At 37.2% G+C, this 21,654-nt stretch overlaps 1 protein-coding gene across 1 annotated transcript in view; it reads left to right on the top strand.

Annotated features, from left to right (window-relative positions):
- The first annotated feature begins 4,414 nt into the window (after positions 1 to 4,414).
- pak1 (p21 protein (Cdc42/Rac)-activated kinase 1) overlaps positions 4,415 to 21,654 on the top strand; it is a 78,657-nt gene continuing 61,417 nt past the window's right edge. Inside the window, 1 exon segment of the mRNA XM_056478015.1 lies at positions 4,415 to 4,560. The gene's annotated coding sequence lies outside the window, so the exon portion shown is untranslated.

The raw sequence follows: 21,654 nt of genomic DNA, 5'->3' as shown, positions 1-21,654 counted from the left end.
GTTCATTCCGCTGTGGCGAACCCTGATTAATAAAGGGACTAAGCCAAAAATGAACGAATAAATAAATAAACATAAATATAAAATAAATGAAATCCCTAATACGATAATTAAGTCCAGAATCGTGACACTTGAGTGTACCCTGATAGAAACCGATGTTCGGAATTCTAAACGCATGCATAGTTAAGATCACAGGGAGCTTCTGGGATCGCCAGAAATGCAAACGGCTGAAGTATAAGGTTAGACTCAATGAGAAGTACACATGTTTGCAAACCTACCTAAAGATACAACCAATAATTCTGATTAGAGCGATAATGTGGAGAATATTGATCTTGTGTTGAGCCCAATGAGCCTTGCATCTAAAAATAAAGCAGGGTGTTCCTTTAGTGATATCGCTTCGACTCACGCTGAAAATGGCGGATGTGAATCAACAAACTGAGGATATGATGACGCGCCTGTCAATCAATATTGGTGGGCGGGGGGACCGCTCTCCTACATAAAGTTGTGGTCGGTTTGAAAACTGCTCCAATTGGTCCACTGTTTTTATGTTGTTAAATTGAAAAAAAAAGCACTGGGTGTGCTTATATCACCCCAGTATGACAGTCTATACACAATAAATAAATAAAAATAAATGAAGTAAAAAATAATTAATAAATTAATTTAGGATTAAATTTGATTAAAATTTAAATATTTCTGTTTTAATAAGTCATTTATCTCTATTTATTGTTCTATTTATTGCTGCACAATACTGGAAAAATGTAACATTGCGATATTTGTTTATTTTGCGATGGGAAAACAATTTCACCAGATGACTTAATATCTCTATTTGGAAAGAATTTATAATGTTAAACCGATTGGGATGCTTCTGCAGTGCATGCATCTTCATAAAATCTAATAAACAATCTATAAACTTTTGGGGGACCCCTGACACGTTTTCAAGGAGGCCTGTGCTATTTGCAGTGCATTTCTGTATTTGCATGTGAAGTTTTTCATGCATATTCATTCATTCATTTTCTTTTCGGCTTAGTCCCTTTATTAATCCGGGGTCACCACAGCTGAATGAACCACCAACTTATCCAGCACATGTTTTACAGATGCCCTTCCAGCTGCAACCTATCTCTGGGAAACACACTCACTCACACGCACACACTACGGACAATTTAGCCTACCCAATTAACCTGTACCACATGTCTTTGGACGTGTGGGGGAAACCGGAGCACCCGGAGGGAACGCAGGGAGAACATGCATCTATAAATCTATAAATACAATCAAGATATAATTGAAATAAAGTGTTTTATCATTTCCCGAGTCTAACAGTATTCAAGTACAGTAACTGAATAAGAAAAATCAAAAGAATTCAATAAATGACTTGTAGTTAAGGTCAAAAACGGTACAATTTCTTATACCTGAATGATTTTAAAATCATTGTACAATCAAAAGCATCAAACACACATGCAAATTATGGATTATAATACAAACTTAACATTGCATATCCTGCGAATGATCACATTGCAGATTGATATATTTGCCTGATCTGTGAGATCTGCGTCTTCTTTAAGTGGTTTTAAATCAAAGTTACAGTCGCATTTTCTTACTCTTGCTTTTAACTCATTATAAATAATGTCTCTTATTAATTTATTGCATAATGTAATTTATTATTATGTATATTTTTGATTTATTTGATATTCTGCTTGCCTTCTATCTGGTTGTACAGCGGTAAACTATTGTTGTGTTTATTTGTGCTTTATATGTAAGTAAATTGCGTGTTTGTATGAGGAGTTTGTTTTGGTTCATAAAAAGGACAACAGAAAAACAAGAATAGATATGTTTCCAGTACTGGGAAACACCCATTCACTCTCATTCACACGTACACTACGGACAATTTAGCTTACCCAATTCACCTATAGCGCAAGTGTTTGGACTGTGGGGGAAACCGGAGCACCCGGCGGAAACCCACGCAAACACGGGGAGAACATGCAAACTCCACACAGAAATGCAGAGGCTCGAACCAGTGACCTTCTTTCTGTGAGGCGACAGTGCTACCCATTGCACCACTGTGCCGCCATAAAATGATGGTATAAATGATAAAATAAGGTAAGTAAAATTAAGGAATTAGGAAGATAAAAAAAACTACATTTTTGTGCTAAATTTGTGAAGTGGACACTCATTAACATTGATTATTAAGTTTGTATTACTAAAGAATACATAATTATAGAATGTAAATTAATTCTGGTTTAAATTATATATATATATACACTCACCAGACCACTTTATTAGGTCCAACTGCTTGATACAGTAAATTACTAATCAGCCAATCACATGGCAGCCACTCAATGCATTTAGGCATGTAGACATGTTCAAGACAATCTGCTGCAGTTCAAACTGAGCATCAGAATGGAGAAGAAAGGGGATTTAAGAGACTTTGAATGTGGCATGGTTGTTGGTGCCAGACAGGCTGGTCTGATTATTTCAGAAACTGCTGATCTACTGGGATTTTCACGCACAACCATCTCTAGGGTTTACAGAGAATGGTCTGACAAAGAGAAAATATCCAGTGAGCGGCAGTTCTGTGGGCGCAAATGCCTTGTTGATGCCAGAGGTCAGAGGAGAATGGCCAGACTGATTCCAGCTGATAGAAAGGCAACAGTAACTCAAATAAGCACTGGTTACAGCTGAGGTCTGCAGAAGAGCATCTCTGAATGCACTACACGTCCAACCTTTAGACAGATGGGCTACAGCAACAGAAGACCACGCCGAGTGCCACTCCTGTCAGCTAAGAACAGGAAACTGAGGCTACAATTCACACAGGCTCACCAAAACTGGACAATAGCAGATTGGAGAAACGTTGCCTGGTCTGATGAGTCTCCATTTCTGCTGCGACATTCAGATGGTCGGGTCAGAATTTGGCATCAACAACATGAAAGCATGGATCCATCCTGTCTTGTATCAACGGTTCAGGCTGGTGTTGGTGGTGCAATGGTTTGTGGGATATTTTCTTGTCACACTTTGGACCCATTAGTACCAATTGAGCATCGTGTCAACACCACAGCCTACCTGAGTATTGTTGCTGACCATGTCCATCCCCTTATGACCCCAGTGTCTCCATCTTCTGATGGCTACTTCCAGCAGGATAACGCACCATGTCATAAAGCGTGAATCATCTCAGACTGGTTTCTTGAACATGACAATGAGTTCACTGTACTCAAATGGCCTCCACAGTCACCAGAACTCAATCCAATAAAGCACCTTTGGGATGTGGTGGAATGGGAGATTTGCATCATGGATGTGCAGCCGACAAATCTGCAGCAACTGTGTGATGCTATCATGTCAATATGGAGCAAAATCTCTGAGGAATATTTCCAGTACCTTGTTGAATCAATGCGACGAAGGATTAAGGCAGTTCTGAAGGTAAAAGGGGATCATATATATAAATATATAAATTTTAAAACTGATAACTATTAATCACCGACAGAGGGCGCTGAGATCGTTATAATCAGGTTTTCCATGACATCATTATGAACCTAGCCATTAGCCTATATCAGAAGAATATTTCAGATGTAGAGACTATAGCCTCTATATAGCCTATACAGTATTTGTATAAACCAGAACTAAACCACGTCCTCCACTTATATTGAAAAGACTGACCCATAATTTGTCTAGTTATCCATCAATGTATCTATCTACATCTTGGTCTATTTATAGGCCGCAACTCTGATCTCTGGAGCCCGGATCTCCTCTTATTTACTTAATTATTTATTTGTTTGTTTATTTATGCATTTATATTTATGATTTTTTTAGCAGGTTTGGTCCTCAATAAAATAAAGGTGATTATATAGCATATATAGTAACCATAATTAAATCCCATCCTAGACTTACATGTAATGTAAAAACTGACCCATAATTCGGTCCATCCATGCGTCTATCTAGATACAGATCTATTTATAGGCCGCATGCCTGCTCCTTTGTAACCCGGATCTCCTCTTTTATTTATTTAATTAATGCATTTTTTTTTTGTTTTAGATCTCCTTCTCCTGTGTGCATCTTCCAGCACGCATGTGGTGTGTTTAATATTGCATTTTTCTCTCTCTCTTTCTCTGTGTGTGTTAAATATTGCATGTTCCTCCACCAGTGGCGCAGGTGACGCGTCTCGTGAGCGCGCCGCTGCGTGGGGAACTAATGACCACTGGGGAGGTAAAGTCTAGATGGTATACAGCTGCGAAGGCTCGCATTAATATCAGGTCATTTTTGTGACACCGTACAACAGTAATTAACAGTTTTACATTGTCATGGGGGTCCAATCTATGGCCGTGGTAGGGGTTGACGTTAATAAAAGAGGTAGTTTAATAAATAATATAAATAATTCTCGTCAACTTCCGGCCCAGGCTGTATCCCTTCAAGCAGCGGGGACGCGTGTGGGCGGGGCTTCACGCAGCAGGTTTGTGTGTCTCTCTACAGCAGCATTGAAACGCACAGACAGACTCACGGACGCGAGAAGAATACCGGAGAATAAATGAGACGGTGAATTCGCGACGGAGAGACGGAGAAAGCACATTTTGGACATAGGTGAGTGAGTTTTTGCCGCTGTCACGTTCACCGGGATTTTGCGTGATCCTCTGTGTCTGCGGACAACCGACGGAGAACCGCTTATTCATGAAAGACAGCGCTCGGATGTGGATGTTGTGGCTTTATCAGCGGGAATTGCTCCTTTTCCCCTCTCGTTTGTGTGGTTTTAAGATCAAATAACGGCGTCTGTGAGTTACATGTGCCTCCAGCTGAAGGTATGATGATGGTCGCCTTATATTCGGTCTATAACAGCATCAACATGTATGCATATTCATAATAGACAGAGCAATGTTTGTGTAATATTCATATTTTAGCGTAAAATGTTGTGTTGAAACCTTTGGAGCTGCTTAAACAGTATTATAAAGCAAATGGTATTGACAATATAACGTATATTTCAGTTTTACATGCAATATAGACGTAATAATAATACAAAATTCCATGTATTTTATTCAATATCTATCTATCTATCTATCTATCTATCTATCTATCTATCTATCTATCTATCTATCTATCTATCTATATCTATCTTATAAACGTAATAATAATACAAAATGTAATTTAATTCATTCATTAAAATGTCTATCTATCATCTATCCATCTATCCATTTATCCATCTATCTATCTATCTATCTATCTATCTATCTATCTATCTATCTATCTATCTATCTATCTATCTATCTATCTATCTATCTATCTATCTATCTATCTATCTATCTTATAAACGTAATAATAATAATACAAAATGTAATTTAATTCATTCATTAAAATATCTATCTATCTATCTATCTATCTATCTATCTATCTATCTATCTATCTATCTATCTATCTATCTATCTATCTATCTATCTATCTATCTATCTATAAATAATGCATTTAAACAATACCCATAGGTCAAGCACTAAATATAAATATTACACAATACATTGTTTTCATTGTAGAGCTATCATTGTGTTTCTATTTATGCAGGTTATGTTGTCTGTTGGTGTTTTATGGCATTTTTTGGCACGTATAACTATTATATATTGTTGTCTATTTGGTGAATCACTGTTTTTTTAATAGCTGAATGCATAAATGAAGTAAAATTAAGGGCCTAGACTCAACAGTCTGAAAATGCTCATTCAGTATTTACACTTTTGGGCGTGTTGCAGCTCATGACTGTGTTCAGACTGGACGAATGGGAAATACAGAAACAAATAGTACAAAAAAATAAATGGTATTGTTTGGAAAATACAAGCTTTGCTGGATTCGTTTTTGTTTTGTTTAATTGCCGTTTCTTTTATACCTTGGATCGTTTCTGAATGATAATAAATAGCATTAGCATTCCATTAGCATTCCTCCGTGATGTTTACCTGTCTACGAAGCTTGTCTTTTTAGTGGTCAAACTACAGTGCTTTAGAGAGTAAGTTTGGCATATTATTTTTTTATTTTATTTTACAGAATGCAATCTGTATGGATATTTATGTGCAGTGTTGTTTTGATGATAGATGCAGGATTTGTGTGACATGTTAGATAAAAGCAGCGGTCAGTGGTTCATCTCGCTTTGGACTGAATTGGGTCACATGTATCAACAAAATCCCTAAAAAACCTGTTAAGTCAAGCACATGTTTCTTTCGGGATATTACACCACAATCTGTAAAAGGCCAGCAGAGTATACTTCGCAAACACTCAAACGAAAATGATTTTTGCTGCTTGTTCAGAGTGCTTATTTAAAATGAGTTGAAACAACACGATTCTTAATTTTATAAGGGGACAAGTTAATTGTTTTAATTTCAAACCACTTAAATTTGTAAGAACGATTAAGTTAACTTGTGTATTTTTTACAGTGGATGTGTGCTTTTGTACATGAACATTTAGAATAGTGCATCTCTCCTGCAATCTTTCAAGCACATATGGGGTTTTTATACCCATAACAATGTCGTCATCATTTTGATGGGTATTTTTAGCAGCGTTTGTGTTGCACGTTTGCTTCTGTGAGATGCTCATCCAGTCTAATTTCGTCTAGGTGTGATGTAAGCAGTTTTGCATGCGGGACTCTAATTGCCCCCGAAAGCACATGCAGCTCTGCGGATCTATAGACCGATTCATTTATTGGGGGTTTGGTGCTGTCAGACAGAAGTGGGGGTCGGTGATTTTGAAGCAAGCACACCCTTGGGCCACACGTCACCATATGGTTTCAGTAACACCCTGTTTATCATCCCAAAACACGGGACATTAAAAAAAAAAGCCAACCACCCCCTCACACACCCTCCAGATGTGCATTTGGCCTAGAAGTGATGCTGTGACTTCATACTCATTGTTATGTGAGTGTGTCTGACTGTACTTTATGGTCAGACCAGATTTGAAGAAGGTATTTTAACCCCCAAAATGCCAATACTGCAGCAGAAATCAAAGTGTTTAACATATGCTTGTGGAATGCTCTGTTTTTAATGTTATCAGACAACAAGTTTTATCTGGAGAGACTTCAAATGAAATATTTTTAAATGTGAATCCTAAAATTGTAAATTTTTTTATCAAAAGTAAAACTTAAACTCTTAGATTTTCTTATATATTATCATTATCATTATTATGAATGCATTTTACCTTGTGTATTATTTTCTGCTGATGATCACATTTAATTGTTAGAATATTTTTATAATTGTAGAAAAATGGTATTTATTAAATGTGGTAACCTTGATCTGTTTTTTTTTGCCATAACATAGCCAAAGAAGCTGAAATGGCAATAAAATCAAAATACTCTCTCTCTCTGAAGAAGGTATTTTATAACAGGGATGCACAATCCTGGAAAATATTGTTGCTGAGCAGGGCTGAACAACAAAGCTTGAGCATTGATACTGCAATGTGTGTAGTATATTTATTAAAGATTAAAAGATAAGGTTATTATTTAAAAAAATTATTTATACACTGATGACCATGTTATTTTACGTTTAAGTATTCAATTTGTGTACTTGAATACTGTTAGACTGCCTAGAAAACCATAACGCACTGATTATTTCACTTTTGTTTTGGCTCTGTCATAATTATATATGCTTGTAATTGATTATATTTTATGCAGATGCACTGCATAGGAAAAGACTTGATCATCTCAGTCGATCTAAATTCATGAAATCTTTCCAAATAGAGCTGTTCAAATCGTCACGTGAAATTATAATCATAAAAATATCAATAAAATATCACAAGGTCGGATTTTGCCCTGTTGCTGAGTATTGCGATAATGATATTTCTTATGATATAACATTTTTATCAGCTATGTTTTTAAATCGTCTATTTATGTGATGATATTAAAATAAACATTATTTATTCATTATTCTGATCTAATTGTAATTCCGACTGAAAAACTGTGTCAAGGTGCAGTTAGTCTTTAAAACACTGAATGAGTGAAAACCTCAGCAGATATTCTGACTCTGATTGGCTGTTGTTTTCCGCTCGACTACCACCATTAGTGTTTATTTTCAGCTCTGAGGGTCGCCTTTGGGACGCTCCAGCCAATAGCAGAACAGCAACTACTGGGGAGGTGGAGCTAAAGATAGTCAAATTTAGATAAGCATCCTATACATAAAACAAATGTAATTTACAAGCGGCAACCTCCTGCTCTCCCTCGGGAAGCCAATACGGAAGTAGCTGAAACTGCAATTCATCGAAATTCCGCTAGTCCTGGCTCCATATGGAGCAAATTTCAATTGAGCCCACTGTTAGAATGGCCAACTTTACAACAGAAAAAAGGGTGTTTACAGCCTGGTACAAAGAACGATTTTGGTTCATATAGCTATTATTACCCTTCATAATTTTTCATACCCTTCATTACCCTTTTCATAATTTTTGGATATATTATCCAGTCCTATTTTATAATCATTTGGAGTGCCCCTGTTTTGTTATCTTTCATTCAGAGGTCTCCTATAGTATCTGATGTCTAAAATCACTTTAATTTTGTAGTAAGATGCACTGCTGCATCAGCTATTTTAGGGTGGCACAATATTTCGTTTCAGCATTGATATCACAATGTTTCACATCTGCAGTAGTCACATCGCAGAATCTGCTATGTCTAGTCAGGATTAGTAGACGATCAGGCTCAATAGTTTAGAATGTAGGAGCTTTTGCAATGTTTATCCATAATAGATTGAAAGCTTCATTATTTGCATGCGGTTTTTAAGGCCTATTTGAGCTTCTTTTTAAATGAGTCTAAAGCATCCAGGGCACAAGAAATTGTACTGTTTGTAGCTTTAATAAATATGAATTTTATTAAATTATTTAAATGTAGAAGACTTGCATTCAATGTACAATGTTTATTTTGCTAGCTCACTGTGCTATTCTTAAGGTAAATAATTAATCTGTGCTAGTTAATCCACAGATTTTTTTTCTATTATTTTTTAAAATTTGTTGTTGTTGTTTTAGTAATCTTCAATCAAAGTTTGAACACATGCTTCCCCGTTTGTAGTGGCGGTCCTTTTGTTGACATCAACCTGAGGGCTTGCATAACAACTGCATACTAATACCCTCTCTTACTGTTAGTTTGCAATGAGGGAATAATGCACGAAAGAAAGCTCCGCCCCCTACTCAATATTCTGTTTTAGTTGGAAGTACATCGACGTACTGAAATAAAAGTCTGAGCAACTTTAAGGGCCCTATCATACACCCGGCGCAATAAGGCGCAAGACGTGTTTGCCCGACGTGTTGCTATTTTCAGACCAGTGCAACCTTAATTTTCCTGTTTTCCGCCATGATGTTTAAATAGCAAATCCATTTGTGCCACTTTGTGGACTCATGGATGTTCCGGCCTAGAAAAGAGGTGTGTTAAGGCACATTGTTGGTGCGTTGCTATTTTGAGGAACCTAAATAGATTGTGCAATAGACCAGCTAAAAGCAGGTCTAAAGTCCAGCGTAGAGTGTGTTGGTTGTGCGCCTCGCGTACACATTGCTTAAAACACGCAGGATGTACAGCAATACGCAAATATCTTTACAAATGAAGAAAAATGAAAGGGTTAAAATATTACAAAAATAAAATTTTTTATAATTTATATCTTCTCTACATAAATAAAAAACCTGCGAGATGAAGGCATGGAGGTAGTGGTTTTTATCAGTTTATTCACGACAACTTCCATTTGTATAATGTTTTTATTGTTAGTAGTATTATTTATTATATGCATATTTATATTTGTTTTTATTAAAAACAAGCTTAGGTTTGTCCATATGTCGGGTTTTAAACCATATGGGGCATAAGAACAGGACGTGTGTTTGGATATAAATCCAACTGTTGAGCACACCTTCGTTATTATCGTTCATTTATTCATTTGCTGGAAATTATTTAAAACTTAATTTAGAAATAGTTTTGAAAAAAATCTTTGTGCTTAACAAACGAAAATAATTATGTAGGCTAATGGATGTCTTCAGTGGGCAGTACAACACTGTTTCCTTATCCACAAAAGAGAGAAAGAGAAAGAGGCCGAAAGGAGGAGCCTCATTCTTTATCCTCGCTCTGCTGATGCTCTGTTTAACTGTTTTCTCGCTAGTGAAGCGTTCAGTTTTTCCACTTACATAGTCACCCATGTAAATAGCAAATGCGCCATGGTGCGATGCAACTGACTTTTAAAGGGAATGAGAGATGAGACACTGATTGGTTTATTCCCAAAACACACCTATAACTCATGAAGAGAATAAGCACAACCCTGTTAGACCATACGCCTCGGCATAGAGCGTATTTTTCCATCCTCAAAACAGCAAAAATGGATTCGGACACGACCATAATGCTTTTGCAGCATGTGCTTTAGACTTTGCGCCTAGATCGTTAAATAGGACCATAAGTGTTATTTATTTTACGTCTCATTATTTTCCATATTTATTTTACATCTCGTACTAGACTCTCCAGTAAACCATAAGGCGCTGTTTATTGCCTGTTTATTTATTTGTATCTTTGCATTGTATTTGTCTATTCTTGTTATATGTTATTCTATGCAGATGCTCTCCCTTTCAAAATCATCCTGATTTATTTCCAAGTACAGCTATTCCAGTCATCTGGTCAACCTCTGGTTGTGTTAAATAGTGTTATAGAAATAAAATTGACATTGACATTGACATTGACATCCGGTGGAATTGTATTTATTGCGCAGCCCTGTTTGTTTCGTCCTGGTTTTATTAACATGCACAATCAGCAATCTGATTACAAGCAATCAGCTGAGAGACGTTACTGTTTTCACCTGATATTTGTGTAACATTAAGACTCTTGCATCTTATTTTTTCACCCTCAAAAATGCACAAGTACTGTTGAATAAACGATAGAGCTGTGGTGAAAAATACTTTGAGAAATTGATTCTGAGTTTAGTTTTTAACAGCTTTATAAACAGCCTTACTGTTCTTGCGTCCAATTCCTTACAAACACCACTGAAACCTAAAGTAATCATTAATAAAGTTGGGAAATGTTTTAGTAAATTAACGCAAATGGTGGGATAAGGAAAATCATTTAGCGAATCATTACACCCACATGACCAATCAGGTAGCTCCAATATTTGTGCCTTGTTTACTGTTGGTTGCTAGGTTACCAATACTACAGTCAGCCACTCTAAACACTTGATGGAAGCGCACCATTTATTTAAAACATTTATTTATTTACTTCGTGCAAACTTTTGAAGGATTTCCTTTTATGTTAGGATGAAACCCAGCTACTGATACAAACAAGAACAATTAAGTTGGTTTTACTCTATCAATTTGAGTCTTAAACCTCATTCTGGATGTGCATGCAGGGTGGATTTGCATTAGCAGCACAGAAAATGCATCTTCATGACTGAACTTTTCCAGGCTTCAGATACAACTGCAATGTTTGAAGGTCAAACTAGACATTGTTTGCGTATTGCTAGCATTATGCAAGTTTGTTAGAAACTGAGTTAGGTTTGTGCATGAGCCGTAATTACTGGTATCTCGTTTCAGGCAGTCCAAACTACCTCTTTCTTTTGGGAAACAATAACTCCATTTATTCTCAGCTTTGATCTTTTTTTACAGTTGCAAAAATCATAACGGAGCACTTTAAAGAACAAATGATAAGCAAAAGCACATGTGAGTTCTGTCTTTGACCGTAGAGCAGAGCGTCTGTCAAGGAACTCTGTTTTTTATGGTGCAAGGATGATGTGGAAATTTTTCACTGCAAGCTGTTTAGCGGCAACTGAGGTCATGCAACACCTGGGGTCTTGTGGATAAAAATAAAACGATGGTACATATTTCATTATTTAGGACATGCCACTGTTTAGAAGTTTGGAGTTAATAATATTAATATAAATGCGTATGAAGTGTTTTGATACAATTCAGAGTGAGGTTACTATACTATACTATACTATACGGTACTATACTGTACTATACTGTACTAAACTGTACTATACTATACTATACTATATACTATACTAATTACAGCTAAATAATATGTCGTTTGAGCATCGATATCGCAATGTGTGTATCTGCAATAGTTACATCGCAGGATTAGATTATTTAATAAAGATTAAAAGATAAAGATATTATTAAATATATGATTTTTTTTAATAATATGATGACGACCATGTTATTTTACATTTGATTGTTCAATTTCTGTACTTAAATACTGTTTGACTCACCAAAAAAACCATAAAGCACTGTTTATTTATTTATTTTTGCTTGTAATTCATAATAATTTATATAGATGCACTGCATAGTAAAAGACTTGATCATCTCAGTCTATCTAAATTGATTAAATCTTTCCAAATAGAGCTATTCAAATCATCTGTTGAAATGTTACTCATGTTGCAATATATATTGCGGCAAAACACAATATCGCATTGTCCGATTTTTCCAATATCATGCAGCCCTAATACTAATGATCTTAATCTATATATAGATGTAAGACAGTACAATATGATCACTATATACTATATATTTCTCAGTGAATATAGACAATATATTTTGGTATATTAAGTAAAACAAAAGTTGTATTAAACTCTTTCAAATAACAGTTTGGTCACCTGAATCTTTCAGAATAGAAAGATAATATATTTTAAATTCAAATGAGTTATTGTAAAAATACTTACAAATTACAAAATCTCAACTAAACTTGATATATTTAATGTTTCTCTTGATTTTTCCTGTTTATTAATTTTTATAATATATTTCCCCATCATATTCATTTGGGTGTTCAGTTTTTTTTCGTCAGATTACTTTCAGTTTTGGTTCTGACTAATCTAATGTTCTAAGAATCATACAGAAAATATTAATACGAAAGAGTGATCCGCGTGTATTCGGGGTTTACTGCTTTATGCTGAGCACTGTATTAGCCAATTTATATTAACCAAAATTATACACTTTTACATCATATTGTATTACATTTGTTTTTCTTTGAATATTGATCCTGACATGGCTTTTAAACAATAAATAAAGAATCAACATCATTTAAATCATCTCTTAAAGCATACTCTTTTAGGGTAGCTTTTATTTAGATTTTTAGGTCTATTATTATTATTATTATTATTATTATTTGATGTGTTTTAAATTATCTTTACTTGTACATTTTTGTTTTGCATTCATCCTTGTATTGTATCCTTTACTGCTGCACATTTTATGTCTGTAAAGTGCCTTGATGCTACTTTTAAAGGCGCTATATAAAAATAAAGTTTGTTATTGCTATTATTTATAATAATAAAAATATTGTCATCGCACAGCAAGAAGGTTGCTGGGTTGAGTCCCGGCTGTGCCAGTTTCTGTGTGGAGTTTGCATGTTCTCCTCGTGTTGGTGTGGGTTTCCTCCGGGTGCTCCGGTTTCCCCCACTGTCCAAACACATGCGGTATAGATGAATTGAATAAACTAAATTGACCGTAGTGTATGTGTGTGCATGTGAGTGTGTATGGGTGTTTCCCAGTACTGGGTTGCAGCTGGAAGGGCGTCCGCTGTGTAAAACGTATGCTGGAATATTTGGCGGTTCATTCCACTGTGACGACCTCTAATGAATAAAGGGACTAAGCCGAAGGAAAATGAATGAATTATTATTATTTATATTTTTTTAAATGTAATTATTAAGCTAAATGTATTTATTGTCTCCTTGTAACAACAGAATGCATCCACACCTAATAAAAGTATTAATTTCTGTCTGAAACCCTTTCTAACCCCGAGCTTTTGTGTGCATGGAAAAGCATAAAAAAAAGAAGCTTCTACTGTGAGAATATTTTTTTCCTGGTCTCTCTGCGAGTGTTACTAACAAAAGCAAGAATGCAGAGAGTGTAAGCCAGTTACAGCAGCAGACAATGCTGCTACTTTCAACCAGAGCGGAGATGGCCATAAACGCGGTTTAATCTTAAGGTCACGTCTTTACAGCAAAAGAGTGTGAGATGCCTGTTTGCTTGAGTGAATTTTATAGGACCGCTTAAAGGTGTGTAATATAATGAGGAGTCTGATGTTCCTTGATCTTTTGAAATGGTTCGTTTTGCTCAGATTATGAAGTTAAGCTGAAATAGCATCCCCTTCGACCTAGTGTTGTCACGATACTGGTATTGGGTACCAATCGATACTGAAATTTTAAAAGTGTCCATTTCCTGTGAACTTTTGAGCGCTTTTGAGTGCGTTCTTAAACAGCGCTGATTTGCCATTGTGTTCACGTGCTCAACAGAAATGATTGTGATTGGCCGTGAAGGTCATCAGTTCACCAAACTCACAGCTGTTTACTGAGTGTAACCCCAGATACAGGGACACTGGAGCATTTTAAAGCCGCGTTTTAAAGTTGGGGAAACTGATGACCTTCACGGCCACATTTCAAATATTGTGCAGGCTTACTTTTAGAACGTGGTGCAAGTATCCAAATTGGGACGCAGCAAACCACTGTTAATGGCAGAGCTGTGATAAAAAGTAAATGCTATTCACTGTTTATTTAAAAAGGGGAGGGGCTAGTATATGTCCCACCCTGTCTTTATGTTTCAGTTGAAATTGCATCACACATGGAATAAAAAATGCCCATTTCAGAGCACTTCACAGGACCTTAGAATATGTTATTTCATGTTTACATAATGAATGATGATTGAACAATACTATTGCAGTATTAACTATTAATGGGATATACCAATGCAATCTCACGGCAATTGGTAACTTTTTGATTTAGTGGCTAATTCGTACGAATTTGTACGATCTAATTCGTACAATTTAGAACAATTTGCTCATCCCCCAATGACGGTTGGGTTTAGGGGTGGGGTTAGGTGCCACGCCTCCTTTTTAAAATTGTACAATTGAACTCGTACGAATTAGCCACTAAACTGACAAAACGTAAAATACTTAAGTTTTCTCGTGAGATCAGGTTGGTTATACACCACCTGACAAAAGTCTTGTGATCGATCCACAAGCAAAGAAGGTCAAGGTGCTCCAGGATTAACCAGCCCATTCACCAGATGTGAACATGATTGAGCATGTTTGGGGTAAGATGGAGGAGCCATTGAAGATGAATCCAAAAAATCTTGATGAACTCTGGAAGTCCTGCAAGAACGCTTTCTTTGCCATTCCAGATGACTTTATTAATCAGTGATTTGAGTCATTGCAGAGATGTATGGATGCAGTCCTCCAAGCTCATGATGGAGTCAGACACAATATTCATTCTGTTTCCACTGCAGCATGACCACATATTCTATACTGGACATTATTTCTGTTCAGTGATGATACTTTTGTCTAAGCAAAGTCAGACTTTACTGTCCTAATGAAATAATTCAAAATCAAGGCCTGATCATATTTTATTTTGGTACAATAAGCGTAATCTAGAGGCCTTTGCCTTTCATATAAGCCACTTCTGATACCAAATGATCAACTAGAAGTCAAGTTATTATTTGTTGTTCCTAAAACTTGGATAGACAACAAGACTTTGTCAGGTAGTGTAGTATATGCTTTACGTGTGTGTGTGTGTGTGTGTGTGTGTGTGTGTAATAATTTTAATTGGATATTGTATGTACCAAAATGGCCCGTCCAGTGTTTGACCCTTGTAAGTATATTCATAGTAAGCATGTTTGTGAATCTTAAAGACTGGCTTTGCTCAGGATGTGTATAATGAGAGCTGGATGCAGCGCTCGGTAACAGGATTGTATAACTTAATTTATCAGCGCCAATGCAAGCCTGTGTATCATTTGAAGGTTCAGTGAGTTTGCAGCATTGGTGCGGGTTTTGAGTTTGCGTACTTGTGGCCCAGTTTTCCCAGGGTTTTTTTATCGTTATGCAATACCTGTCATTGTACGTTATCATCTCCGCACACGGCCCCGAATGACTTCAGAAGAAATGAGCCACTGCATTTCTGTCCCAGCCCCCTTCTTTCAACCAGCCCGACTCCTACTCCTGCTCAGCCTGTATGTCACATTTATCTTGGATTGTCACGCTCAGGACAGCCAGAAAACACCACAACACAACACTCAGCCTGTGCTAATGCACCATTGCAGCATACTATAGCAAAAATCACTCAGAAATCCTTAGCAACACCATAGCAACAGGGCAGGATTAACATAAGGGTGGGGCTATTTGATTGGCTGGACAATTAATTTGTGGTATAATGCCAGTACATGCATCATTGCTTTATGCAGGGTTCCTCCGGGTCAAGGAATTTCTGGAATATCATGGAATTTTAAAAGGTTTATTGCAGAAAATCATTCATTCATTCATTCATTTTTCTTCGGCTTAGTCTCTGATTTATCAGAGGTCGCCACAGTGGAATGAACCGCCAACTATTCTGGCACATGTTTTACGCAGCGAATGCCCTTCCATTCGCAACCCAGTACTGGGAAACACCCATACACACTCTCTCTCTCTCTCACACACACACACACACACACACACACACACACACACACACACTACGGCCGATGTAGTTTATTTAATTCCTCTATAGCGCATGTGTTTGGACTGTAGGGGAAACCGAAGCACCTGGAGGAAACACACACCAACACGAGGAGAACATGCAAATTCTACACAGAAATGCCAACTGACCCAGCCGGGACTCGAACCAGCGACCTTATTCCAGAAAGCCAATTTCCACTAACATTTGAGCACATTGTTAAACACCGCTGATTGGCCATTGTGTTAGCAGGAATTTGAATTATTTTTTTTTATTTCAGTACCTATTGGTACCGAACTTGATACATTTGACAGCCCTACTGTGTAGTAAATGCCACTTTGTGTGAACACACATGTTGGAGTGTTAAAATCAGTATACCGTCACTTACTTCTTATTGCCTTCAAACTAAAAACAAGAATGAACAGCTACTTTGAAGTATACCAGGGCCTCTCATATAAATTATGAACAAGTATTACCGTAAACAATGCATTTTTTGACACCACAAAATAAATAATAATAAATAAATAAATAAGGGCCGACATGGTGGCTCAGTGGTTAGCATTGTCACCTCACAGCAAGAAGGTTGCTGGTTTGAGTCCTGGCTGGGTCAGTTGGATATGAGTGGGAATGAGTGCGTTTCCCAGTACTGGTTTGCAGCTGGAAGGGCATCCGATGTGTAAAACATACAGTGCTCAGCGTAGTGTCCACCCCATTTTGAAATGAATATTTTTCTCCATTTCTCAGTGAATATAGGCAGTGTATTTTGGTGCATTTAAACAAAACAGATTTATTAAACAGATATATTTATTAGAGTAATATTTTAGCCATCAAACATATTTAGAAATTGAAAGATAATACAATTAAATTCAAGCAAAATATAAAAAAATAAATAAATTTTACAACCTACAAAATTTCAACAAAATTTGTAACATTTTTTCCTCTTTTTAAAATTGGTATTTAATATTTTTCTTTAACATCTAAATGTGGGTGCACTAGTTTTTGGAGGTTATTGTAAGTTATTTTATTAGATAAGCTCCAGATTTGGCTTCAGTACTGACTAATCTAATGTAAATGCACAAATATAATATTGCATAGCTTCCAATTAAAAATCTGAATTTAAAAGAGAGATTTGTGAGGCTTGTACTTATCTATGCTGAGCACTGTATGCTGGATAAGTTGGCGGTTCAATCCGCTGTGGCGATCCCTGATGAATAAAGCTGAGGGAAATATTTCAAATAATGAATGAAATAATAAATAAATATTTATAATAAAAAAATTAAATAATAAAAAATGTATAAAATAATATATAAAATCATAATATGAAACAATAGAAACTTGTCCGCACAATATTTCTAATCATATTGCATAGATCTAATGCAGTGGTGTCAGACTCTGTTCCTGGAGGACCTCTACACAGTTTAGTTCCAACTCTAATTAAACACACCTGATCAGTCTCATTGAGTACTTCAGGCTTGTTTGAAAAATACAGGCAAGTGTGTTGAAGCAGGGTTGAAACCATAGACTGTAAAATATATGGACGTAGTATCCGTGACGTCACCCATAGGTTTCTAAACACTGCAAAAGAAGCTACAAGTAGGCGCGGCCAACCGTCGCCATTTTGTTCGCACGTCATCACACCCACGGCGGGATACCAAACAAGGGCAAAGAGGCGGAGCGTGAGAGGAGCTACAGACACCTGCTGGCACTTTGCTTAGTCCTGGCAGACAGACTTTACTTTGGGAGAAACACTTGATACTTTATTACCTGCGACTCGTTTGTGTTCTGACCACATGTGCTTGGCTGTACACTATATCAGTAAAGTGTTTAGACTTTTAAAAACACTGTAGTAATACATTGAGCCACTAAACATTGTTCTTATGACGTTTTTCTACAGGAGGAAAACGCGAATTACTTCCAAACACTTCAGATATAGTGTGTGTTAGTAAATGCAAGACTATTGATGAACTCCAGCATAACACTGTATGATAACGCTTCAGATGACTGTTCTAGAGCCTACAGCTAATCAATCTGTCACATTCTGGAGTGCTTTACGGGTCTAAAGAAAAATATTAATGATAAATGATCTTAAATAAAACAAATACATTTATAGAGATGGTGTATAAGTATATAACTTTACTCACATGGGAAACGGAGGCCACGTGAATGGTTTGTGAGCACAATTAAGTGCACACAGCATCCCATATCATCTGATAATTGTAAGAAATAAGTCCAAAAGGCAGCTGACTGTGTAAAGCCACATAAAACAACACAAAAATACGATGAATATGTCGAGATCAGTGGCTAATCTGCCGGATTCAGCTGAGGTGAAGTGACGGCGACCAGCGAGACCTAGCTGTCACTCAAGTGGCCACGCCCTTAATTATGCAAACTTAATATAACCTAATATAAAGGAAACGGATGAGTTCTAAAAAAATTCACCCCCCTCACAGTTATCATGGAGGGTAATAATAGCTATATGAACCAAAATCGTTCTTTGTACCAGGTTGTAAACACCTTTTTTTCTGCTGTAAAGTTGGCCATTCTAACAGTGGGCTCAATTGCAATTTGCTCTATTATGGAGCCAGGACTAGCGGAATTTTGATGAATTGCAGTTTCAGCTACTTCCGTATTGGCTTCCCGAGGGAGAGCGGGAGGTTGCCGCTTGGTTGAAACTAAACTATGTAGGGCTGCAGCTGCAACCCTTTAGGAGTTTGAAACCCCCAATCTAATCTAATGCAATGAAATGACCCTTTTTTATTTTAATTGTATGCATTGTTCTACTTTCTCTCTTCTATCTGTATAAAGTAATGTGGTGCATCCGGAGTGCGACTCGCTTTAGGATGGAAGGAAACTGAGGAGTGAGATGATTGACAGCTACAGTCACATCTGTACACTCCTGCTTCATATCACATGATGTCATCGCACCGCTTGTTCATGCATCAGTCATGGTTTGCAATGGAAAAGTATGAGTCTGATTCACTCTTGACCTCTTAACCAGACAGGAACTTCACAAACATCTTGACTAATTTACAGTATGACCTTAACAACAGCTCCAGTCCTCTTTTACCTTATTTCAGTGATGACTGTGTTCTGCTCTAACTCATAATCCTTTATGAACTTCATCATTTCACCTCACACCCCACATCATGAACAAGCAAACATCCACCGCCACCACCCACTCTCATATGACTAAGATCTATAAAAGGGTCCACATTCATCCAGAAAGCACTCTTGAAGCTCATAGGTTGATTTCTTCATGCGGTAACTTCCTGTTCAGATTACATTTCTGTCGTTGATTGTTTTAGCATATCTGAAAGTTGTACTTTGAGCTAATGGTTGATGAAGTGACATCATAAACGCAGATAATGCTGGATTGAGAGTGGCAGAAAGGGTTTTAAACATCTCATAAAACACTTGCATTATTTTGAGTACAGTGAGAATTATTTTTTGAGCTTGGAAATCAGATCAAATCACTTTTATTGTCGCATCATCAGCAGCACGCGTGTTATGATGAGTGAAAAGCTTAGGTGCTGGCTCCAGACAGTGCAAATAGTACATTATTTTCTTGTCGGCTTAGTCCCTTTATTTTATCTGGGGTTGCCAAAGTGCAATGAACCGCTAACTTATCCAGCATCTGTTTTACGCAGCGGATGCCCTTCCAGCCGCAACCCATCTCTGGGAAACATTCACACACACTCACACTCATACACTACGGACAATTTAGTCTACGCAATTCACCTTCGTGTGTTTGGACTGTGGGGGAAACCGGAGCACCCGGAGGAAACCCACGCGAACGCAGGGAGAAACTCTACACAGAAACGCCAACTGACCCAGCTGAGGCTCGAACCAGCGACCTTCTTGCTGTGAGGCGACAGCACTACCTACTGCGCCACTGCGTTGCCGTAAATAGTACAGATAGTGCAAAATAATACAACATACAACAACATCCAGCACGGAAAACGACAAAAATACAAGTAAAACACACAAAACACAACAAAGATTGCTGGGAGCTCGCAACACAGCGGCAATGCTCGGCGCCATCTTGGATCATATGTCTTTTATATGAATGCTATAATTCTGTAGAACTTATTTTAGTAAAAAATGACAATAAAATCAGACATAATATTTTCTTCAAATAAAAAATTGTAATGAAAGGTTATGTAATGTGTTAGAAGTATAGAGGTGTATCTATAAATTCAAATTAGATCATAATTCGATTAGTGTTGTCACAATACAGGAATTTGGTACCAATCGATACTGAACGTTTTTTTAAAAGATTTATTTTTGGCCTTTTTGCCTTACTAGACAGGACAGTATTTAGACAGGAAGCAAAGTTAAAGCGAGAGAGAGAGGGGATAGGGTAGGGAAATTTCGTTGAGCCGGGATTCGAACTCGGGACGCCCTGAAGTGCTACGGCACCGCTAACCACAAGGCTATTGCGTTGACTACTGAACTTTTAAAAACGTCCATTTCCCGCTATTTGAGCGCTGTTGAGTGCATTGTTAAAGCCCCCCCTGCCACATCTCAGCAGGGTGTTTTCACACCTCTAGTTTGAAAAAAGTCAGGAAAGTGTGTGACTCCAGCTTTGTTTAGGTGGGAGTGTCGAGTGGCGAAAGAGGGAAGGGTTTGCATGAAAGGGGGAGTTTCAGTACATGCACTACAGCTGATTTTCACACCGGCAACATAAACACAGATGCAGAGGAGATAGACAGGGATTCGGAGAGCAGCATTTACAGCAGATCTGAGAGCTGTGTGGAAGTGGAGGATGTTCAGTCCATAATATTGTAATGATATTACTGTAAACTTAGTGACTAAATTATTATACAAACTGAAAGAGTTGTGCTGACGATACTAACTAACTTTGTTATCTAAATAAACCTAAACAAAGTACACTTACCAAATCCGTAGAGACAGGACAATCAATACAAACAGAACCACGTCTTTTTTAAATGAAGACGAGTGTCAAATCTGGATTTCACCATTTCCAGATTCAAAAAGCTCTCGGATAAAATAAATGTTCCTTACAAATGTATTTTTGTCACGTGTTAGCAGACCACCGTAATCCACACATGTGGGCCTGCACGCGAACTGTGCTCTTATCGCAGGAAAACAAAATCGTCGTTGCGGCACATTTATAAACACAACACTCGCCCCCCCGGTCTCCAAACAATTCTTCTACTACTACTTGTTTGAATTACAGTTGGCAAGACAACATGGCGTCTGTCTGTACACTGTAACAGGTAAAAGGAGTCTTGGAAGCTATATCATGCATATTAATGAAGTTGCACCTCATTCA

The sequence above is a fragment of the Danio aesculapii genome, chromosome 18, assembly GCF_903798145.1.
Source record: "Danio aesculapii chromosome 18, fDanAes4.1, whole genome shotgun sequence".
Lineage (NCBI taxonomy): Eukaryota > Metazoa > Chordata > Actinopteri > Cypriniformes > Danionidae > Danio > Danio aesculapii.
This window is presented reverse-complemented; position numbering and strand designations above follow the sequence as displayed.